Source organism: Solea senegalensis, linkage group LG16 (assembly GCF_019176455.1).
Source record: "Solea senegalensis isolate Sse05_10M linkage group LG16, IFAPA_SoseM_1, whole genome shotgun sequence".
Lineage (NCBI taxonomy): Eukaryota > Metazoa > Chordata > Actinopteri > Pleuronectiformes > Soleidae > Solea > Solea senegalensis.
This window is the reverse complement of record NC_058036.1, coordinates 11,092,823-11,114,330: the sequence shown is the minus strand read 5'-3', so window position 1 is coordinate 11,114,330 and position 21,508 is coordinate 11,092,823. Positions and strand designations below refer to the sequence as shown.

Genomic DNA, 21,508 nt, shown 5'->3' with positions numbered 1-21,508 from the left:
AACGGTTAAAGTGACTCACTAGTAGCTCAGGTATGAAACCCATTTCACTGAACGAGTGTAATTGATTTTTAGTGTGAAATTATAAACTTTACCATAGGGCAATTATTTTGTAAGGATTGTTTAAAATTAGGTTCCACCGAGATTTGAACTCGGATCACTGGATTCAAAGTCCAGAGTGCTAACCATTACAAAACACTAAATAAAATAAAATAAAATAAAATAGGTTGAGATTTAAATAACTGTTAAAGCGACTCACTTCAAAGTAGCTCAGGTATGAAACCCATTTTACTGAACGAGTGAAATTGATTTTATTGTGAAATTATATACTTAACCATAGGGCAATTATTTTGTAACAATACACATGTGGACGTAATGACAGTAACAAATGCACATGTCAGGAATGACTTGCTTGGTCTCATCTCCTTTTTGAAGCAATTGTCAGTATGCTAGAAGGACTACAGTCGTGATGATTGAGTTTCTGACTGTGAACAATCAGATGATTTCAGGGTGTTGTGTCATTCTTCATCAGTTATCAAGTGTAAACACTGAGGATTGTTTAAAATCAGGTTCCACCGAGATTTGAACTCGGATCGCTGGATTCAGAGTCCAGAGTGCTAACCATTACACCATGGAACCATCTTGGCCATGTAGTGAGAAACAAATTGCTCAGTACTGTAATCACTGTTCTGATCAAGAGTTTGCATTGAACCCAGTCGTTGAAGTTGAACCCCTGTGCCATTAAAGTCCATGATTATCATCCAGTTCCTTAATTAGTTAGATGGGCATCAACACTAAAATAAAATAGGTTGAGATTCAAATAACGGTTAAAGTGACTCACTACAAAGTAGCTCAGGTATGAAACCCATTTCACTGAATGAGTGAAATTGATTTTTAGTGTGAAATTATAAACTTAACCATAGGGCAGTTATTTTGTAAGGATTGTTTAAAAGCAGGTTCCACCGAGATTTGAACTAGGATCGCTGGATTCAGAGTCCAGAGTGCTAAACATTACACCATGGAACCATCCTGTGCCAACAAAGTCCATTTTTGTCTTCCAGTTAATTAATTAGTTAGATGGGCATCAACACTAAAATAAAATAAAATAAAATAGGTTGAGATTTAAATAACTGTTAAAGTGACTCATTACAAAGTAGCTCAGGTATGAAACCCATTTCACTGAACGAGTGAAATTGATTTTATTGTGAAATTATAAACTTAAGCATAGGGCAATTATTTTGTAAGGATTGTTTAAAATCAGGTTCCACTGAGATTTGAACTCGGATCACTGGATTCAAAGTCCAGAGTGCTAACCATTACACCATGGAACCATCCTGCTTTGGCCGAAACAGTTGAGATTTTTTACAGTGTATACAGTCATGGAGACCATTCAAGTGACAGTTTTTCCCTGGAGTTGTGGGTGCGAATCCTCCTTTAACACTTAACATCTGGATTGTGTTCTGGGCTGTTTCACAAAACATCACATTACTCTGGTAAGAAACTAGATAGCTTTTACACTTATTCTATGATGTGTCGCTCAGGTGACTCTAACGACCCTCGTTCACAACTTGACTCAGGTGAAACTAACAACCTGAAAGTGATTCAGAGGCAAAATACCTGGAGTTTTTATTTATTTATTCATCCACAAGTCAGTCAGAAGTGAAGAAGCCCTGTGGATGAGAGGTAAAGTGTGTTCAAGTTAAGGCCAGTTGTCTATAGCTAACTCCTGAATTTGTTGGTAAGTGTTATATAGACTTTGCAAAGTTGATATATTCCAATATTGGGCTAATTTGATAAGAGATGTGAGGCTGTTTTTTTTCCTTTCCCCTGAATTACCAATGTGCGGCACGTGGACATGAGAAAGACCTATGTTTTTTGTGTTGAGTACAAAGAGCACTTAAACTGTGTATGTCAGAAGTGGGATTCAAACCCACGCCTCCAGGAGGAATACGACCTAGCTCCTGAGACCGCTCGGCCATCCTGACTTGGCGCAGTCAAAAAAATTTACCTTTTTTTTAGCAGAACATCAAAGCTGTACTTGTCAGTACGGTAAATGTTTGATTCAATTGATTCAATATGAAATATCCCTTGTATACACACTTATGTATAATAATATGATGCAGTTCTAAAATCAGTTTATAGTCAGAAACAAACTGGTCACCAGTGTAATCACTGTTCTGATCAAGAGTTTGCATTGAACCCAGTGGTTGAAGTAGAACCCCTGTGCCATTAAAGTCCATTTTTGTCATCCAGTTTATTAATTAGTTAGATGGGCAAAAACACTCAAATAAAATAAAATAAAATAAAATAGGTTGAGATTTAAATAACGGCTAAAGGGACTCACTACAAAGCATCTGCGGTATAAAACTCATTTTAATGAACCAGTCAAATTGATTTTATTGGGAAATTATAACCTTAACCATAGGGCAATGATTTTTAACAATTACACAGGTGAACGTAATGAAAGTAACTAATGCACATGTCAGGAATGACTCACAGTGTTTCTCACTGTGAACAATCAGCTGACTTCAGGGTGTTGTGTCCTTCTTCGGTTTATCAAGTCCCAACCGAGATTTGAACTTGTTTGACAGTGTTTCCTTGGAGATGTGGGTAAGAATCCTACTCTATAACATACATCTGGATTGTGTTCTGGGCTGTTTCACAAAACATCGCATCATTCTGGTCAGAAACTAGATAGATTTTACACTTATTCTGTGATGTGTCTCTCAAGTGACCCTAACGACCCTTGTTCACAACTTGACTCAGGTGAAACTGGCAACCTGAAAGTGGGTCAGAGCGTGAACGACCTGCATTGTTCAACATAACGACTCTCACGACATGTATCCAACCTACAGAGGCACAATACCTGGGGTTTTAATGTATTTATCCACAAGTCAGTCAGAAGTGAAGACGCCTTGTGGATGAGAGGTAAAGTGTCTTCAACCTAAGTCCAGTTGTCCATAGCTAATTGCTGAATTTGTTAGTGAGTGTTATATAGACTTTGCAAAGTTGGTATATTCCAATATTGGGTTAACTTCATAACATTACTTTACATGTCATTTAGCAGACACTTTTATCCAAAGTGCCTTACAATTGAACTGAATTCAAGGGTGGAATTGAACTGGCAACCGTGATGTCTTTGGAACACAGGGTACCGGTCTTACCCACTGAGCCACTGATAAGAGATGTGAGGCATTTTTTTTCATTTCCCCTCAATTACCAATGTTAGCGACTTGGACATGAGAAATATGGAGGACGAAACCTGACTTCTGTATCAACAGATAAATAAATGTATAAATAAATGTATAAATAAATACAGAAATAAATAAATCAATGAATAAATAAATAAATGCATGCATGTTTCTCATATGTATCAAATGCAGTTATTTTTTGTTCCATTCAAATGTCAAATGTGTTGTGTTGATCTCTCTCCAGAGTGTCTGATGTCCATTAATCCCACTTTTCGGGGTGACAGAAGAGCTTCTGAAGGCTCTCTTCTTGGTCGTACTCCCCATCTCCATGAGATGAGGGCCTTGAGCTATGTCTTTCAGCAGCAAATGCAATGATCAAATACTGATCAGGCTCTCACTGGGATCAGTTAACATACACACATTGAATGAATGACATACACTGCGGAAGCAAATTGTTTCCGCTCGTTTTCGAAACGAGGACCTTTTGCGTGTGAAGCAAACGTGATGACCACTACACTACGGAAACCCTGCTAAGGACACCAGGATTGGAGATTTTCCCAGAACGCAACGAGCGTACGATTTCGCAGGAGAGGCATCAGGGAACGGTCCGGTTTTCATATGACGGTCCCATGGGACTTCAAGACTAAAGAGCTCCCCGTCGGGGAATCGAACCCTGGTCTTCCGCGTGACAGGCGGAGATACTGTCCACTATACTAACGAGGACTGCGCCATGTGACTGGGAGCCAGGGCCACCAATTACGAGGCGTGGTCTGTCTATTTTTGCTGACTGCCAACAGGCAGACATTGCAAGAGGTGCACTCATTCAGAGTGAACCCCATGTCGGAGTGAATACCTACCCCAGGGGGTCCTCACTCAGATAATGAAGAAGACCATACGTCTCTTCCCAGGAAAGGTGACTTTAAAAAGAGTGCTGTTTCCGCTCGGTTTCGAGCCGAGGACCTTTCGCGTGTTAGGCGAACGTGATGACCACTACACTACGGAAACCCTGTTGGGCGCACTGAGATTGGAGATTTCCCCAAAATACAATGAGCCTGATCGCAATAGATGTGTGCTTTGACAGGAGGGAGCAAAAGGTCACATTTTGATAGGTGTTACAGAGATATCTATCTATCTATCTATCTAGCTAGCTATCTATCGGGGGTGTGTCAGATAAACTGACTATGACAGAATATGGTCTCCAGTTTGAACAGTGCAACTCAGCCGAGAATGTCAGAAGCTAATTTCCTGACCCGTACCACATTGGTTTGCCACTGGGGGTGCAGACTATAAGTATCGACTGAGTGAGATAGTTCCATTCAAATGTCAGCTGGAGCACAACTGTGTTGTGCTGATCTCTCTCCAGACTGTTGGTGTCTGATTTCTGTTGATCCCACTTTTCGGGGTGACAGAAGAGCTTGAGAAGGCTCTCTTCTTGGTGGTACTCCCCATCTCCATGAGATGAGGGCCTTGAGCTACACCATGTCTTTCAGCAGCAAATACAATGATCAAATACTGATCAGGCTCTCACTGGGATCAGTTAACATACACACATTGAATGAATGACATACACTGCGGAAGCAAACTGTTTCCGCTCGGTTTCGAGCCGAGGACCTTTCGCGTGTTAGGCGAACGTGATGACCACTACACTACGGAAACCCTGTCGGGCGCACTGAGATTGGAGATTTCCCCAAAATACAATGAGCCTGATCGCAATAGATGTGTGCTTTGACAGGAGGGAGCAAAAGGTCACATTTTGATAGATGTTACAGAGATATCTATCTATCTATCTATCTATCTATCTATGTAGCTATCTATCGGGGGTGTGTCAGATAAACTGACTATGACAGAATATGGTCTCCAGTTTGAACAGTGCAACTCAGCCGAGAATGTCAGAAGCTAATTTCCTGACCCGTACCACATTGGTTTGCCACTGGGGGTGCAGGCTATAAGTATCGACTGAGTGAGATAGTTCCATTCAAATGTCAGCTGGAGCACAACTGTGTTGTGCTGATCTCTCTCCAGACTGTTGGTGTCTGATTTCCGTTGATCCCACTTTTCGGGGTGACAGAAGAGCTTGAGAAGGCTCTCTTCTTGGTCGTACTCCCCATCTCCATGAGATGAGGGCCTTGAGCTACACCATGTCTTTCAGCAGCAAATACAATGATCAAATACTGATCAGGCTCTCACTTGGATCAGTTAACATACACACATTGAATGAATGACATACACTGCGGAAGCAAACTGTTTCCGCTCGGTTTCGAACCGAGGACCTTTTGCGTGTGAAGCAAACGTGATGACCACTACACTACGGAAACCCTGCTAAGGACACCAGGATTGGAGATTTTCCCAGAACGCAACGAGCGTACGATTTCGCAGGAGAGGCATCAGGGAACGGTCCGGTTTTCATATGACGGTCCCATGGGACTTCAAGACTAAAGAGCTCCCCGTCGGGGAATCGAACCCCGGTCTTCCGCGTGACAGGCGGAGATACTGTCCACTATACTAACGAGGACTGCGCCATGTGACTGGGAGCCAGGGCCACCAATTACGAGGCGTGGTCTGTCTATTTTTGCTGAATGCCAACAGGCAGACATTGCAAGAGGTGCACTCATTCAGAGTGAACCCCATGTCGGAGTGAATACCTACCCCAGGGGGTCCTCACTCAGATAATGAAGAAGACCATACGTCTCTTCCCAGGAAAGGTGACTTTAAAAAGAGTGCTGTTTCCGCTCGGTTTCGAGCCGAGGACCTTTCGCGTGTTAGGCGAACGTGATGACCACTACACTACGGAAACCCTGTTGGGCGCACTGAGATTGGAGATTTCCCCAAAATACAATGAGCCTGATCGCAATAGATGTGTGCTTTGACAGGAGGGAGCAAAAGGTCACATTTTGATAGGTGTTACAGAGATATCTATCTATCTATCTATCTAGCTAGCTATCTATCGGGGGTGTGTCAGATAAACTGACTATGACAGAATATGGTCTCCAGTTTGAACAGTGCAACTCAGCCGAGAATGTCAGAAGCTAATTTCCTGACCCGTACCACATTGGTTTGCCACTGGGGGTGCAGACTATAAGTATCGCCTGAGTGAGATAGTTCCATTCAAATGTCAGCTGGAGCACAACTGTGTTGTGCTGATCTCTCTCCAGACTGTTGGTGTCTGATTTCTGTTGATCCCACTTTTCGGGGTGACAGAAGAGCTTGAGAAGGCTCTCTTCTTGGTGGTACTCCCCATCTCCATGAGATGAGGGCCTTGAGCTACACCATGTCTTTCAGCAGCAAATACAATGATCAAATACTGATCAGGCTCTCACTTGGATCAGTTAACATACACACATTGAATGAATGACATACACTGCGGAAGCAAACTGTTTCCGCTCGGTTTCGAGCCGAGGACCTTTCGCGTGTTAGGCGAACGTGATGACCACTACACTACGGAAACCCTGCTAAGGACACCAGGATTGGAGATTTTCCCAGAACGCAACGAGCGTACGATTTCGCAGGAGAGGCATCAGGGAACGGTCCGGTTTTCATATGACGGTCCCATGGGACTTCAAGACTAAAGAGCTCCCCGTCGGGGAATCGAACCCCGGTCTTCCGCGTGACAGGCGGAGATACTGTCCACTATACTAACGAGGACTGGCGCCATGTGACTGGGAGCCAGGGCCACCAATTACGAGGCGTGGTCTGTCTATTTTTGCTGAATGCCAACAGGCAGACATTGCAAGAGGTGCACTCATTCAGAGTGAACCCCATGTCGGAGTGAATACCTACCCCAGGGGGTCCTCACTCAGATAATGAAGAAGACCATACGTCTCTTCCCAGGAAAGGTGACTTTAAAAAGAGTGCTGTTTCCGCTCGGTTTCGAGCCGAGGACCTTTCGCGTGTTAGGCGAACGTGATGACCACTACACTACGGAAACCCTGTTGGGCGCACTGAGATTGGAGATTTCCCCAAAATACAATGAGCCTGATCGCAATAGATGTGTGCTTTGACAGGAGGGAGCAAAAGGTCACATTTTGATAGGTGTTACAGAGATATCTATCTATCTATCTATCTAGCTAGCTATCTATCGGGGGTGTGTCAGATAAACTGACTATGACAGAATATGGTCTCCAGTTTGAACAGTGCAACTCAGCCGAGAATGTCAGAAGCTAATTTCCTGACCCGTACCACATTGGTTTGCCACTGGGGGTGCAGACTATAAGTATCGACTGAGTGAGATAGTTCCATTCAAATGTCAGCTGGAGCACAACTGTGTTGTGCTGATCTCTCTTCAGACTGTTGGTGTCTGATTTCTGTTGATCCCACTTTTCGGGGTGACAGAAGAGCTTGAGAAGGCTCTCTTCTTGGTCGTACTCCCCATCTCCATGAGATGAGGGCCTTGAGCTACACCATGTCTTTCAGCAGCAAATACAATGATCAAATACTGATCAGGCTCTCACTGGGATCAGTTAACATACACACATTGAATGAATGACATACACTGCGGAAGCAAACTGTTTCCGCTCGGTTTCGAGACGAGGACCTTTCGCGTGTTAGGCGAACGTGATGACCACTACACTACGGAAACCCTGCTAAGGACACCAGGATTGGAGATTTTCCCAGAACGCAACGAGCGTACGATTTCGCAGGAGAGGCATCAGGGAACGGTCCGGTTTTCATATGACGGTCCCATGGGACTTCAAGACTAAAGAGCTCCCCGTCGGGGAGTCGAACCCCGGTCTTCCGCGTGACAGGCAGAGATACTGTCCACTATACTAACTAGGACTGCTCCATGTGACTGGGAGCCAGGGCCACCAATTACGAGGCGTGGTCTGTCTATTCTTGCTGAATGCCAACAGGCAGACATTGCAAGAGGTGCACTCATTCAGAGTGAACCCCATGTCGGAGTGAATACCTACCCCAGGGGGTCCTCACTCAGATAATGAAGAAGACCATACGTCTCTTCCCAGGAAAGGTGACTTTAAAAAGAGTGCTGTTTCCGCTCGGTTTCGAGCCGAGGACCTTTCGCGTGTTAGGCGAACGTGATGACCACTACACTACGGAAACCCTGTTGGGCGCACTGAGATTGGAGATTTCCTCAAAATACAATGAGCCTGATCGCAATAGATGTGTGCTTTGACAGGAGGGAGCAAAAGGTCACATTTTGATAGGTGTTACAGAGATATCTATCTATCTATCTATCTAGCTAGCTATCTATCGGGGGTGTGTCAGATAAACTGACTATGACAGAATATGGTCTCCAGTTTGAACAGTGCAACTCAGCCGAGAATGTCAGAAGCTAATTTCCTGACCCGTACCACATTGGTTTGCCACTGGGGGTGCAGACTATAAGTATCGACTGAGTGAGATAGTTCCATTCAAATGTCAGCTGGAGCACAACTGTGTTGTGCTGATCTCTCTCCAGACTGTTGGTGTCTGATTTCTGTTGATCCCACTTTTCGGGGTGACAGAAGAGCTTGAGAAGGCTCTCTTCTTGGTGGTACTCCCCATCTCCATGAGATGAGGGCCTTGAGCTACACCATGTCTTTCAGCAGCAAATACAATGATCAAATACTGATCAGGCTCTCACTGGGATCAGTTAACATACACACATTGAATGAATGACATACACTGCGGAAGCAAACTGTTTCCGCTCGGTTTCGAACCGAGGACCTTTTGCGTGTGAAGCAAACGTGATGACCACTACACTACGGAAACCCTGCTAAGGACACCAGGATTGGAGATTTTCCCAGAACGCAACGAGCGTACGATTTCGCAGGAGAGGCATCAGGGAACGGTCCGGTTTTCATATGACGGTCCCATGGGACTTCAAGACTAAAGAGCTCCCCGTCGGGGAATCGAACCCCGGTCTTCCGCGTGACAGGCGGAGATACTGTCCACTATACTAACGAGGACTGCGCCATGTGACTGGGAGCCAGGGCCACCAATTACGAGGCGTGGTCTGTCTATTTTTGCTGACTGCCAACAGGCAGACATTGCAAGAGGTGCACTCATTCAGAGTGAACCCCATGTCGGAGTGAATACCTACCCCAGGGGGTCCTCACTCAGATAATGAAGAAGACCATACGTCTCTTCCCAGGAAAGGTGACTTTAAAAAGAGTGCTGTTTCCGCTCGGTTTCGAGCCGAGGACCTGATGACCACTACACTACGGAAACCCTGTTGGGCGCACTGAGATTGGAGATTTCCCCAAAATACAATGAGCCTGATCGCAATAGATGTGTGCTTTGACAGGAGGGAGCAAAAGGTCACATTTTGATAGGTGTTACAGAGATATCTATCTATCTATCTATCTAGCTAGCTATCTATCGGGGGTGTGTCAGATAAACTGACTATGACAGAATATGGTCTCCAGTTTGAACAGTGCAACTCAGCCGAGAATGTCAGAAGCTAATTTCCTGACCCGTACCACATTGGTTTGCCACTGGGGGTGCAGACTATAAGTATCGACTGAGTGAGATAGTTCCATTCAAATGTCAGCTGGAGCACAACTGTGTTGTGCTGATCTCTCTCCAGACTGTTGGTGTCTGATTTCCGTTGATCCCACTTTTCGGGGTGACAGAAGAGCTTGAGAAGGCTCTCTTCTTGGTCGTACTCCCCATCTCCATGAGATGAGGGCCTTGAGCTACACCATGTCTTTCAGCAGCAAATACAATGATCAAATACTGATCAGGCTCTCACTTGGATCAGTTAACATACACACATTGAATGAATGACATACACTGCGGAAGCAAACTGTTTCCGCTCGGTTTCGAACCGAGGACCTTTTGCGTGTGAAGCAAACGTGATGACCACTACACTACGGAATCCCTGCTAAGGACACCAGGATTGGAGATTTTCCCAGAACGCAACGAGCGTACGATTTCGCAGGAGAGGCATCAGGGAACGGTCCGGTTTTCATATGACGGTCCCATGGGACTTCAAGACTAAAGAGCTCCCAGTCGGGGAATCGAACCCCGGTCTTCCGCGTGACAGGCGGAGATACTGTCCACTATACTAACGAGGACTGCGCCATGTGACTGGGAGCCAGGGCCACCAATTACGAGGCGTGGTCTGTCTATTTTTGCTGACTGCCAACAGGCAGACATTGCAAGAGGTGCACTCATTCAGAGTGAACCCCATGTCGGAGTGAATACCTACCCCAGGGGGTCCTCACTCAGATAATGAAGAAGACCATACGTCTCTTCCCAGGAAAGCTGACTTTAAAAAGAGTGCTGTTTCCGCTCGGTTTCGAGCCGAGGACCTTTCGCGTGTTAGGCGAACGTGATGACCACTACACTACGGAAACCCTGTTGGGCGCACTGAGATTGGAGATTTCCCCAAAATACAATGAGCCTGATCGCAATAGATGTGTGCTTTGACAGGAGGGAGCAAAAGGTCACATTTTGATAGATGTTACAGAGATATCTATCTATCTATCTATCTATCTATCTATGTAGCTATCTATCGGGGGTGTGTCAGATAAACTGACTATGACAGAATATGGTCTCCAGTTTGAACAGTGCAACTCAGCCGAGAATGTCAGAAGCTAATTTCCTGACCCGTACCACATTGGTTTGCCACTGGGGGTGCAGACTATAAGTATCGACTGAGTGAGATAGTTCCATTCAAATGTCAGCTGGAGCACAACTGTGTTGTGCTGATCTCTCTCCAGACTGTTGGTGTCTGATTTCCGTTGATCCCACTTTTCGGGGTGACAGAAGAGCTTGAGAAGGCTCTCTTCTTGGTCGTACTCCCCATCTCCATGAGATGAGGGCCTTGAGCTACACCATGTCTTTCAGCAGCAAATACAATGATCAAATACTGATCAGGCTCTCACTTGGATCAGTTAACATACACACATTGAATGAATGACATACACTGCGGAAGCAAACTGTTTCCGCTCGGTTTCGAACCGAGGACCTTTTGCGTGTGAAGCAAACGTGATGACCACTACACTACGGAAACCCTGCTAAGGACACCAGGATTGGAGATTTTCCCAGAACGCAACGAGCGTACGATTTCGCAGGAGAGGCATCAGGGAACGGTCCGGTTTTCATATGACGGTCCCATGGGACTTCAAGACTAAAGAGCTCCCCGTCGGGGAATCGAACCCCGGTCTTCCGCGTGACAGGCGGAGATACTGTCCACTATACTAACGAGGACTGCGCCATGTGACTGGGAGCCAGGGCCACCAATTACGAGGCGTGGTCTGTCTATTTTTGCTGACTGCCAACAGGCAGACATTGCAAGAGGTGCACTCATTCAGAGTGAACCCCATGTCGGAGTGAATACCTACCCCAGGGGGTCCTCACTCAGATAATGAAGAAGACCATACGTCTCTTCCCAGGAAAGGTGACTTTAAAAAGAGTGCTGTTTCCGCTCGGTTTCGAGCCGAGGACCTTTCGCGTGTTAGGCGAACGTGATGACCACTACACTACGGAAACCCTGTTGGGCGCACTGAGATTGGAGATTTCCGCAAAATACAATGAGCCTGATCGCAATAGATGTGTGCTTTGACAGGAGGGAGCAAAAGGTCACATTTTGATAGGTGTTACAGAGATATCTATCTATCTATCTATCTAGCTAGCTATCTATCGGGGTTGTGTCAGATAAACTGACTATGACAGAATATGGTCTCCAGTTTGAACAGTGCAACTCAGCCGAGAATGTCAGAAGCTAATTTCCTGACCCGTACCACATTGGTTTGCCACTGGGGGTGCAGACTATAAGTATCGACTGAGTGAGATAGTTCCATTCAAATGTCAGCTGGAGCACAACTGTGTTGTGCTGATCTCTCTCCAGACTGTTGGTGTCTGATTTCGTTGATCCCACTTTTCGGGGTGACAGAAGAGCTTGAGAAGGCTCTCTTCTTGGTGGTACTCCCCATCTCCATGAGATGAGGGCCTTGAGCTACACCATGTCTTTCAGCAGCAAATACAATGATCAAATACTGATCAGGCTCTCACTGGGATCAGTTAACATACACACATTGAATGAATCACATACACTGCGGAAGCAAACTGTTTCCGCTCGGTTTCGAACCGAGGACCTTTTGCGTGTGAAGCAAACGTGATGACCACTACACTACGGAAACCCTGCTAAGGACACCAGGATTGGAGATTTTCCCAGAACGCAACGAGCGTACGATTTCGCAGGAGAGGCATCAGGGAACGGTCCGGTTTTCATATGACGGTCCCATGGGACTTCAAGACTAAAGAGCTCCCCGTCGGGGAATCGAACCCCGGTCTTCCGCGTGACAGGCGGAGATACTGTCCACTATACTAACGAGGACTGCGCCGTGTGACTGGGAGCCAGATTGGAGATTTCCCCAGAATACAATGAGCCTGATCGCAATAGATGTGTGCTTTGACAGGAGGGAGCAAAAGGTCATATTTTGATAGGTGTTACAGAGATATCTATCTATCTATCTATCTAGCTATCTATCGGGGGTGTGTCAGATAAACTGACTATGACAGAATATGGTCTCCAGTTTGAACAGTGCAACTCAGCCGAGAATGTCAGAAGCTAATTTCCTGACCCGTACCACATTGGTTTGCCACTGGGGGTGCAGGCTATAAGTATCGACTGAGTGAGATAGTTCCATTCAAATGTCAGCTGGAGCACAACTGTGTTGTGCTGATCTCTCTCCAGACTGTTGGTGTCTGATTTCCGTTGATCCCACTTTTCGGGGTGACAGAAGAGCTTGAGAAGGCTCTCTTCTTGGTCGTACTCCCCATCTACATGAGATGAGGGCCTTGAGCTACACCATGTCTTTCAGCAGCAAATACAATGATCAAATACTGATCAGGCTCTCACTTGGATCAGTTAACATACACACATTGAATGAATGACATACACTGCGGAAGCAAACTGTTTCCGCTCGGTTTCGAACCGAGGACCTTTTGCGTGTGAAGCAAACGTGATGACCACTACACTACGGAAACCCTGCTAAGGACACCAGGATTGGAGATTTTCCCAGAACGCAACGAGCGTACGATTTCGCAGGAGAGGCATCAGGGAACGGTCCGGTTTTCATATGACGGTCCCATGGGACTTCAAGACTAAAGAGCTCCCCGTCGGGGAATCGAACCCCGGTCTTCCGCGTGACAGGCGGAGATACTGTCCACTATACTAACGAGGACTGCGCCATGTGACTGGGAGCCAGGGCCACCAATTACGAGGCGTGGTCTGTCTATTTTTGCTGACTGCCAACAGGCAGACATTGCAAGAGGTGCACTCATTCAGAGTGAACCCCATGTCGGAGTGAATACCTACCCCAGGGGGTCCTCACTCAGATAATGAAGAAGACCATACGTCTCTTCCCAGGAAAGGTGACTTTAAAAAGAGTGCTGTTTCCGCTCGGTTTCGAGCCGAGGACCTTTCGCGTGTTAGGCGAACGTGATGACCACTACACTACGGAAACCCTGTTGGGCGCACTGAGATTGGAGATTTCCCCAAAATACAATGAGCCTGATCGCAATAGATGTGTGCTTTGACAGGAGGGAGCAAAAGGTCACATTTTGATAGGTGTTACAGAGATATCTATCTATCTATCTATCTAGCTAGCTATCTATCGGGGGTGTGTCAGATAAACTGACTATGACAGAATATGGTCTCCAGTTTGAACAGTGCAACTCAGCCGAGAATGTCAGAAGCTAATTTCCTGACCCGTACCACATTGGTTTGCCACTGGGGGTGCAGACTATAAGTATCGACTGAGTGAGATAGTTCCATTCAAATGTCAGCTGGAGCACAACTGTGTTGTGCTGATCTCTCTCCAGACTGTTGGTGTCTGATTTCCGTTGATCCCACTTTTCGGGGTGACAGAAGAGCTTGAGAAGGCTCTCTTCTTGGTCGTACTCCCCATCTCCATGAGATGAGGGCCTTGAGCTACACCATGTCTTTCAGCAGCAAATACAATGATCAAATACTGATCAGGCTCTCACTGGGATCAGTTAACATACACACATTGAATGAATGACATACACTGCGGAAGCAAACTGTTTCCGCTCGGTTTCGAACCGAGGACCTTTTGCGTGTGAAGCAAACGTGATGACCACTACACTACGGAAACCCTGCTAAGGACACCAGGATTGGAGATTTTCCCAGAACGCAACGAGCGTACGATTTCGCAGGAGAGGCATCAGGGAACGGTCCGGTTTTCATATGACGGTCCCATGGGACTTCAAGACTAAAGAGCTCCCCGTCGGGGAATCGAACCCCGGTCTTCCGCGTGACAGGCGGAGATACTGTCCACTATACTAACGAGGACTGCGCCATGTGACTGGGAGCCAGGGCCACCAATTACGAGGCGTGGTCTGTCTATTTTTGCTGACTGCCAACAGGCAGACATTGCAAGAGGTGCACTCATTCAGAGTGAACCCCATGTCGGAGTGAATACCTACCCCAGGGGGTCCTCACTCAGATAATGAAGAAGACCATACGTCTCTTCCCAGGAAAGGTGACTTTAAAAAGAGTGCTGTTTCCGCTCGGTTTCGAGCCGAGGACCTTTCGCGTGTTAGGCGAACGTGATGACCACTACACTACGGAAACCCTGTTGGGCGCACTGAGATTGGAGATTTCCCCAAAATACAATGAGCCTGATCGCAATAGATGTGTGCTTTGACAGGAGGGAGCAAAAGGTCACATTTTGATAGGTGTTACAGAGATATCTATCTATCTATCTATAGCTAGCTATCTATCGGGGGTGTGTCAGATAAACTGACTATGACAGAATATGGTCTCCAGTTTGAACAGTGCAACTCAGCCGAGAATGTCAGAAGCTAATTTCCTGACCCGTACCACATTGGTTTGCCACTGGGGGTGCAGACTATAAGTATCGACTGAGTGAGATAGTTCCATTCAAATGTCAGCTGGAGCACAACTGTGTTGTGCTGATCTCTCTCCAGACTGTTGGTGTCTGATTTCGTTGATCCCACTTTTCGGGGTGACAGAAGAGCTTGAGAAGGCTCTCTTCTTGGTGGTACTCCCCATCTCCATGAGATGAGGGCCTTGAGCTACACCATGTCTTTCAGCAGCAAATACAATGATCAAATACTGATCAGGCTCTCAGGATCAGTTAACATACACACATTGCTGAACACATCTGCAGCAAACTGTGTTCCTGCTCGTCTGATTTCTGAACAGAAGAGCTTGAGAAGGTACTCCCCATCTCCGCCTTGAGCTACACCATGTCTTTCAGCAGCAAATACAATGATCAAATACTGATCAGGCTCTCACTGATCAGTTAACATACACACATTGAATGAATGACATACACTGCGGAAGCAAACTGTTTCCGCTCGGTTTCGAACCGAGGACCTTTTGCGTGTGAAGCAAACGTGATGACCACTACACTACGGAAACCCTGCTAAGGACACCAGGATTGGAGATTTTCCCAGAACGCAACGAGCGTACGATTTCGCAGGAGAGGCATCAGGGAACGGTCCGGTTTTCATATGACGGTCCCATGGGACTTCAAGACTAAAGAGCTCCCCGTCGGGGAATCGAACCCCGGTCTTCCGCGTGACAGGCGGAGATACTGTCCACTATACTAACGAGGACTGCGCCATGTGACTGGGAGCCAGGGCCACCAATTACGAGGCGTGGTCTGTCTATTTTTGCTGAATGCCAACAGGCAGACATTGCAAGAGGTGCACTCATTCAGAGTGAACCCCATGTCGGAGTGAATACCTACCCCAGGGGGTCCTCACTCAGATAATGAAGAAGACCATACGTCTCTTCCCAGGAAAGGTGACTTTAAAAAGAGTGCTGTTTCCGCTCGGTTTCGAGCCGAGGACCTTTCGCGTGTTAGGCGAACGTGATGACCACTACACTACGGAAACCCTGTTGGGCGCACTGAGATTGGAGATTTCCCCAAAATACAATGAGCCTGATCGCAATAGATGTGTGCTTTGACAGGAGGGAGCAAAAGGTCACATTTTGATAGGTGTTACAGAGATATCTATCTATCTATCTATCTAGCTAGCTATCTATCGGGGGTGTGTCAGATAAACTGACTATGACAGAATATGGTCTCCAGTTTGAACAGTGCAACTCAGCCGAGAATGTCAGAAGCTAATTTCCTGACCCGTACCACATTGGTTTGCCACTGGGGGTGCAGACTATAAGTATCGACTGAGTGAGATAGTTCCATTCAAATGTCAGCTGGAGCACAACTGTGTTGTGCTGATCTCTCTCCAGACTGTTGGTGTCTGATTTCCGTTGATCCCACTTTTCGGGGTGACAGAAGAGCTTGAGAAGGCTCTCTTCTTGGTCGTACTCCCCATCTCCATGAGATGAGGGCCTTGAGCTACACCATGTCTTTCAGCAGCAAATACAATGATCAAATACTGATCAGGCTCTCACTGGGATCAGTTAACATACACACATTGAATGAATGACATACACTGCGGAAGCAAACTGTTTCCGCTCGGTTTCGAACCGAGGACCTTTTGCGTGTGAAGCAAACGTGATGACCACTACACTACGGAAACCCTGCTAAGGACACCAGGATTGGAGATTTTCCCAGAACGCAACGAGCGTACGATTTCGCAGGAGAGGCATCAGGGAACGGTCCGGTTTTCATATGACGGTCCCATGGGACTTCAAGACTAAAGAGCTCCCCGTCGGGGAATCGAACCCCGGTCTTCCGCGTGACAGGCGGAGATACTGTCCACTATACTAACGAGGACTGGGCCATGTGACTGGGAGCCAGGGCCACCAATTACGAGGCGTGGTCTGTCTATTTTTGCTGACTGCCAACAGGCAGACATTGCAAGAGGTGCACTCATTCAGAGTGAACCCCATGTCGGAGTGAATACCTACCCCAGGGGGTCCTCACTCAGATAATGAAGAAGACCATACGTCTCTTCCCAGGAAAGGTGACTTTAAAAAGAGTGCTGTTTCCGCTCGGTTTCGAGCCGAGGACCTTTCGCGTGTTAGGCGAACGTGATGACCACTACACTACGGAAACCCTGTTGGGCGCACTGAGATTGGAGATTTCCCCAAAATACAATGAGCCTGATCGCAATAGATGTGTGCTTTGACAGGAGGGAGCAAAAGGTCACATTTTGATAGGTGTTACAGAGATATCTATCTATCTATCTATCTAGCTAGCTATCTATCGGGGGTGTGTCAGATAAACTGACTATGACAGAATATGGTCTCCAGTTTGAACAGTGCAACTCAGCCGAGAATGTCAGAAGCTAATTTCCTGACCCGTACCACATTGGTTTGCCACTGGGGGTGCAGACTATAAGTATCGACTGAGTGAGATAGTTCCATTCAAATGTCAGCTGGAGCACAACTGTGTTGTGCTGATCTCTCTCCAGACTGTTGGTGTCTGATTTCCGTTGATCCCACTTTTCGGGGTGACAGAAGAGCTTGAGAAGGCTCTCTTCTTGGTCGTACTCCCCATCTCCATGAGATGAGGGCCTTGAGCTACACCATGTCTTTCAGCAGCAAATACAATGATCAAATACTGATCAGGCTCTCACTGGGATCAGTTAACATACACACATTGAATGAATGACATACACTGCGGAAGCAAACTGTTTCCGCTCGGTTTCGAACCGAGGACCTTTTGCGTGTGAAGCAAACGTGATGACCACTACACTACGGAAACCCTGCTAAGGACACCAGGATTGGAGATTTTCCCAGAACGCAACGAGCGTACGATTTCGCAGGAGAGGCATCAGGGAACGGTCCGGTTTTCATATGACGGTCCCATGGGACTTCAAGACTAAAGAGCTCCCCGTCGGGGAATCGAACCCCGGTCTTCCGCGTGACAGGCGGAGATACTGTCCACTATACTAACGAGGACTGGGCCATGTGACTGGGAGCCAGGGCCACCAATTACGAGGCGTGGTCTGTCTATTTTTGCTGACTGCCAACAGGCAGACATTGCAAGAGGTGCACTCATTCAGAGTGAACCCCATGTCGGAGTGAATACCTACCCCAGGGGGTCCTCACTCAGATAATGAAGAAGACCATACGTCTCTTCCCAGGAAAGGTGACTTTAAAAAGAGTGCTGTTTCCGCTCGGTTTCGAGCCGAGGACCTTTCGCGTGTTAGGCGAACGTGATGACCACTACACTACGGAAACCCTGTTGGGCGCACTGAGATTGGAGATTTCCCCAAAATACAATGAGCCTGATCGCAATAGATGTGTGCTTTGACAGGAGGGAGCAAAAGGTCACATTTTGATAGGTGTTACAGAGATATCTATCTATCTATCTATCTAGCTAGCTATCTATCGGGGGTGTGTCAGATAAACTGACTATGACAGAATATGGTCTCCAGTTTGAACAGTGCAACTCAGCCGAGAATGTCAGAAGCTAATTTCCTGACCCGTACCACATTGGTTTGCCACTGGGGGTGCAGACTATAAGTATCGACTGAGTGAGATAGTTCCATTCAAATGTCAGCTGGAGCACAACTGTGTTGTGCTGATCTCTCTCCAGACTGTTGGTGTCTGATTTCCGTTGATCCCACTTTTCGGGGTGACAGAAGAGCTTGAGAAGGCTCTCTTCTTGGTGGTACTCCCCATCTCCATGAGATGAGGGCCTTGAGCTACACCATGTCTTTCAGCAGCAAATACAATGATCAAATACTGATCAGGCTCTCACTGGGATCAGTTAACATACACACATTGAATGAATGACATACACTGCGGAAGCAAACTGTTTCCGCTCGGTTTCGAACCGAGGACCTTTTGCGTGTGAAGCAAACGTGATGACCACTACACTACGGAAACCCTGCTCACGACACCAGGATTGGAGATTTTCCCAGAACGCAACGAGCGTACGATTTCGCAGGAGAGGCATCAGGGAACGGTCCGGTTTTCATATGACGGTCCCATGGGACTTCAAGACTAAAGAGCTCCCCGTCGGGGAATCGAACCCCGGTCTTCCGCGTGACAGGCGGAGATACTGTCCACTATACTAACGAGGACTGCGCCATGTGACTGGGAGCCAGATTGGAGATTTCCCCAAAATACAATGAGCCTGATCGCAATAGATGTGTGCTTTGACAGGAGGGAGCAAAAGGTCACATTTTGATAGGTGTTACAGAGATATCTATCTATCTATCTATGTAGCTATCTATCGGGGGTGTGTCAGATAAACTGACTATGACAGAATATGGTCTCCAGTTTGAACAGTGCAACTCAGCCGAGAATGTCAGAAGCTAATTTCCTGACCCGTACCACATTGGTTTGCCACTGGGGGTGCAGACTATAAGTATCGACTGAGTGAGATAGTTCCATTCAAATGTCAGCTGGAGCACAACTGTGTTGTGCTGATCTCTCTCCAGACTGTTGGTGTCTGATTTCCGTTGATCCCACTTTTCGGGGTGACAGAAGAGCTTGAGAAGGCTCTCTTCTTGGTCGTACTCCCCATCTCCATGAGATGAGGGCCTTGAGCTACACCATGTCTTTCAGCAGCAAATACAATGATCAAATACTGATCAGGCTCTCACTGGGATCAGTTAACATACACACATTGAATGAATGACATACACTGCGGAAGCAAACTGTTTCCGCTCGGTTTCGAACCGAGGACCTTTTGCGTGTGAAGCAAACGTGATGACCACTACACTACGGAAACCCTGCTAAGGACACCAGGATTGGAGATTTTCCCAGAACGCAGGGAGGGAGCAAATAGCACCATATATAAATACCAGTATTGACAATACCAATAGATTCTATTCCTCAGCTTCTACCTTTCTGATGCAACCATCTCATTTGTTTGGGATTGGAAACAACTAGGAACATGCTGGACATGCTCCCCAATCAATGGGGATTGGGTACCTTGCTCTGCCATTGACCTGTCAGAATTCAAACCAGCAACCCTCCAGTTACATACCAAAGTTCCTATTCCACTATAAGCAATGGGCTGCCAACATTGCTGATACAGCTCTTGTCCTCATATTCATGCAGTTTGTCATGAATATGAGGAGTATATTTATTATTGTTATTATTATTATTGTTATTATTATTATTGTTATTATTATTATTGTTATCGTATCGTATTTTTTTCCTTGTCCATTGTTAACTAGTCAATAATCACATGTTTAAATCCAGGACAGAATATAGGCTTAAGGTCATTTTTTAAATTAATTAATTAATTAATTAATTAATTGCATTTTTAAACATGAAATTTGCACAACATTATCCGTAAAACTGCTACTGGAAAGGAGTCCTGAATATTTTAAACCTGATATTCTTTTTTTTTTTCAGCCCAAGGTTTTTGTTCAGAAACAATATAATATGCACTTTCATTGCACTTCATTGGCTTTAAAATTCATTCATTAATTTTCCACCAATCCCTGCTGACATAGAATGAAAGGCAGGATGTGCACAAATTAACTGTGAAAAGTACTGCACAGCCACAGCAGTGAATAACGTTCCTACACACATTGCTACTGCATATCTTTCTTTTTTTAACTGTGAAATCACTGTGGCTGTCTGCTCGCCACCGCTGTGTCATGTGACAGCATGACACAGCATGATATTTAGCATTATTAAATATTATTTATTTAGAGCCATTGCTAATTGAAAGTTGTTAGGAGTACATTTTATGGTGAAGACTGAGCTAGTTTCACATTTGGCTCCAAGAGGAAGGTATTGTTTTTATTCCTTACAAGTAAGAGACCAATCAGAACCTCATGTAATGAAAAACATTTGACTATGATGGAGCCAGGAGCAGATTATTCTAGAGATACTGATTCTAATAAAAATGTCAAAGATGTGAATATGAGTATATGCATCAACTTTAGGACAAGTCACACAGTGCAGTAGTGGCTCGAACCGCTGCTTGCAGCAAAAAGACAGAGGTTTGGTCGATGTTGCCTCTGTTCTCCTTGACCAAGTATATTCAAATAAATGTCCTTAACCCTTGAAGCCCTAAGCCTACTCACAATGAAATGAGTATCTGCAACCAAGGTGAATACTTCGGGTGTCAAAGGGAACACTGTGTTACTGGTGAAGAGTAAACGAGGATGGCACACAACAAAAATGAAAAAAAAATCAGGCTTGCCTAAAAACAAAAAAAGCAGTTTCAGGATGAGTGTCTATTTGGAATGATCCAGCAGCAGCGCTACACTTCTGTCAAATCAAAGTACAATTATGTAACCATTATCACTGTAAAGGTTGACTTTGATCAAGTGAAGCAAAACTATATTACAGAGCTTTTAGTACAGAAAGTACCGACGAGGTACTCAACTCATCACAGACTCCAGAGCCTTCTTCACACCCAACAAGAACACACAGCAGAGCAGGAGAAGAGGAGGAGCGAAGTGTTCATGCAAGATGTCAAGGATGGCTGCACACA

General features: G+C 45.9%; 41 non-coding genes across 41 annotated transcripts; all 41 read right to left on the bottom strand.

The window, feature by feature from the left end:
* Positions 1–564: 564 nt before the first annotated feature.
* Positions 565–636, bottom strand: trnaq-cug. The gene has a single exon. It is a non-coding gene; the product is annotated as a tRNA-Gln (tRNA).
* A 620-nt stretch (positions 637–1,256) lies between these two features.
* trnaq-uug lies at positions 1,257–1,328 on the bottom strand. Its single transcript has one exon. It is a non-coding gene; the product is annotated as a tRNA-Gln (tRNA).
* Positions 1,329–3,641: 2,313 nt separating this feature from the next.
* trnav-cac lies at positions 3,642–3,714 on the bottom strand. Its single transcript has one exon. It is a non-coding gene; the product is annotated as a tRNA-Val (tRNA).
* A 125-nt stretch (positions 3,715–3,839) lies between these two features.
* Positions 3,840–3,911, bottom strand: trnad-guc. Its single transcript has one exon. It is a non-coding gene; the product is annotated as a tRNA-Asp (tRNA).
* Positions 3,912–4,120: 209 nt separating this feature from the next.
* trnav-aac lies at positions 4,121–4,193 on the bottom strand. Its single transcript has one exon. It is a non-coding gene; the product is annotated as a tRNA-Val (tRNA).
* Positions 4,194–4,771: 578 nt separating this feature from the next.
* On the bottom strand, positions 4,772–4,844 carry trnav-aac. Its single transcript has one exon. It is a non-coding gene; the product is annotated as a tRNA-Val (tRNA).
* A 586-nt stretch (positions 4,845–5,430) lies between these two features.
* On the bottom strand, positions 5,431–5,503 carry trnav-cac. Its single transcript has one exon. It is a non-coding gene; the product is annotated as a tRNA-Val (tRNA).
* A 125-nt stretch (positions 5,504–5,628) lies between these two features.
* trnad-guc lies at positions 5,629–5,700 on the bottom strand. The gene has a single exon. It is a non-coding gene; the product is annotated as a tRNA-Asp (tRNA).
* Positions 5,701–5,909: 209 nt separating this feature from the next.
* Positions 5,910–5,982, bottom strand: trnav-aac. The gene has a single exon. It is a non-coding gene; the product is annotated as a tRNA-Val (tRNA).
* Positions 5,983–6,560: 578 nt separating this feature from the next.
* trnav-aac lies at positions 6,561–6,633 on the bottom strand. The gene has a single exon. It is a non-coding gene; the product is annotated as a tRNA-Val (tRNA).
* A 125-nt stretch (positions 6,634–6,758) lies between these two features.
* On the bottom strand, positions 6,759–6,830 carry trnad-guc. Its single transcript has one exon. It is a non-coding gene; the product is annotated as a tRNA-Asp (tRNA).
* Positions 6,831–7,040: 210 nt separating this feature from the next.
* On the bottom strand, positions 7,041–7,113 carry trnav-aac. The gene has a single exon. It is a non-coding gene; the product is annotated as a tRNA-Val (tRNA).
* Positions 7,114–7,691: 578 nt separating this feature from the next.
* Positions 7,692–7,764, bottom strand: trnav-aac. The gene has a single exon. It is a non-coding gene; the product is annotated as a tRNA-Val (tRNA).
* Positions 7,765–8,170: 406 nt separating this feature from the next.
* On the bottom strand, positions 8,171–8,243 carry trnav-aac. The gene has a single exon. It is a non-coding gene; the product is annotated as a tRNA-Val (tRNA).
* Positions 8,244–8,821: 578 nt separating this feature from the next.
* trnav-cac lies at positions 8,822–8,894 on the bottom strand. Its single transcript has one exon. It is a non-coding gene; the product is annotated as a tRNA-Val (tRNA).
* Positions 8,895–9,019: 125 nt separating this feature from the next.
* Positions 9,020–9,091, bottom strand: trnad-guc. The gene has a single exon. It is a non-coding gene; the product is annotated as a tRNA-Asp (tRNA).
* An 840-nt stretch (positions 9,092–9,931) lies between these two features.
* On the bottom strand, positions 9,932–10,004 carry trnav-cac. Its single transcript has one exon. It is a non-coding gene; the product is annotated as a tRNA-Val (tRNA).
* Positions 10,005–10,410: 406 nt separating this feature from the next.
* trnav-aac lies at positions 10,411–10,483 on the bottom strand. Its single transcript has one exon. It is a non-coding gene; the product is annotated as a tRNA-Val (tRNA).
* Positions 10,484–11,069: 586 nt separating this feature from the next.
* Positions 11,070–11,142, bottom strand: trnav-cac. The gene has a single exon. It is a non-coding gene; the product is annotated as a tRNA-Val (tRNA).
* Positions 11,143–11,267: 125 nt separating this feature from the next.
* Positions 11,268–11,339, bottom strand: trnad-guc. Its single transcript has one exon. It is a non-coding gene; the product is annotated as a tRNA-Asp (tRNA).
* A 209-nt stretch (positions 11,340–11,548) lies between these two features.
* Positions 11,549–11,621, bottom strand: trnav-aac. Its single transcript has one exon. It is a non-coding gene; the product is annotated as a tRNA-Val (tRNA).
* A 577-nt stretch (positions 11,622–12,198) lies between these two features.
* Positions 12,199–12,271, bottom strand: trnav-cac. Its single transcript has one exon. It is a non-coding gene; the product is annotated as a tRNA-Val (tRNA).
* A 125-nt stretch (positions 12,272–12,396) lies between these two features.
* On the bottom strand, positions 12,397–12,468 carry trnad-guc. The gene has a single exon. It is a non-coding gene; the product is annotated as a tRNA-Asp (tRNA).
* Positions 12,469–13,048: 580 nt separating this feature from the next.
* trnav-cac lies at positions 13,049–13,121 on the bottom strand. The gene has a single exon. It is a non-coding gene; the product is annotated as a tRNA-Val (tRNA).
* A 125-nt stretch (positions 13,122–13,246) lies between these two features.
* trnad-guc lies at positions 13,247–13,318 on the bottom strand. Its single transcript has one exon. It is a non-coding gene; the product is annotated as a tRNA-Asp (tRNA).
* A 209-nt stretch (positions 13,319–13,527) lies between these two features.
* Positions 13,528–13,600, bottom strand: trnav-aac. The gene has a single exon. It is a non-coding gene; the product is annotated as a tRNA-Val (tRNA).
* A 578-nt stretch (positions 13,601–14,178) lies between these two features.
* trnav-cac lies at positions 14,179–14,251 on the bottom strand. The gene has a single exon. It is a non-coding gene; the product is annotated as a tRNA-Val (tRNA).
* Positions 14,252–14,376: 125 nt separating this feature from the next.
* On the bottom strand, positions 14,377–14,448 carry trnad-guc. The gene has a single exon. It is a non-coding gene; the product is annotated as a tRNA-Asp (tRNA).
* Positions 14,449–14,657: 209 nt separating this feature from the next.
* On the bottom strand, positions 14,658–14,730 carry trnav-aac. The gene has a single exon. It is a non-coding gene; the product is annotated as a tRNA-Val (tRNA).
* A 740-nt stretch (positions 14,731–15,470) lies between these two features.
* trnav-cac lies at positions 15,471–15,543 on the bottom strand. The gene has a single exon. It is a non-coding gene; the product is annotated as a tRNA-Val (tRNA).
* Positions 15,544–15,668: 125 nt separating this feature from the next.
* trnad-guc lies at positions 15,669–15,740 on the bottom strand. Its single transcript has one exon. It is a non-coding gene; the product is annotated as a tRNA-Asp (tRNA).
* Positions 15,741–15,949: 209 nt separating this feature from the next.
* On the bottom strand, positions 15,950–16,022 carry trnav-aac. Its single transcript has one exon. It is a non-coding gene; the product is annotated as a tRNA-Val (tRNA).
* A 578-nt stretch (positions 16,023–16,600) lies between these two features.
* trnav-cac lies at positions 16,601–16,673 on the bottom strand. The gene has a single exon. It is a non-coding gene; the product is annotated as a tRNA-Val (tRNA).
* Positions 16,674–16,798: 125 nt separating this feature from the next.
* On the bottom strand, positions 16,799–16,870 carry trnad-guc. The gene has a single exon. It is a non-coding gene; the product is annotated as a tRNA-Asp (tRNA).
* A 209-nt stretch (positions 16,871–17,079) lies between these two features.
* Positions 17,080–17,152, bottom strand: trnav-aac. Its single transcript has one exon. It is a non-coding gene; the product is annotated as a tRNA-Val (tRNA).
* Positions 17,153–17,730: 578 nt separating this feature from the next.
* trnav-cac lies at positions 17,731–17,803 on the bottom strand. The gene has a single exon. It is a non-coding gene; the product is annotated as a tRNA-Val (tRNA).
* Positions 17,804–17,928: 125 nt separating this feature from the next.
* trnad-guc lies at positions 17,929–18,000 on the bottom strand. Its single transcript has one exon. It is a non-coding gene; the product is annotated as a tRNA-Asp (tRNA).
* Positions 18,001–18,209: 209 nt separating this feature from the next.
* Positions 18,210–18,282, bottom strand: trnav-aac. Its single transcript has one exon. It is a non-coding gene; the product is annotated as a tRNA-Val (tRNA).
* Positions 18,283–18,860: 578 nt separating this feature from the next.
* trnav-cac lies at positions 18,861–18,933 on the bottom strand. Its single transcript has one exon. It is a non-coding gene; the product is annotated as a tRNA-Val (tRNA).
* A 125-nt stretch (positions 18,934–19,058) lies between these two features.
* On the bottom strand, positions 19,059–19,130 carry trnad-guc. The gene has a single exon. It is a non-coding gene; the product is annotated as a tRNA-Asp (tRNA).
* Positions 19,131–19,710: 580 nt separating this feature from the next.
* On the bottom strand, positions 19,711–19,783 carry trnav-cac. The gene has a single exon. It is a non-coding gene; the product is annotated as a tRNA-Val (tRNA).
* Positions 19,784–21,508: the final 1,725 nt, after the last annotated feature.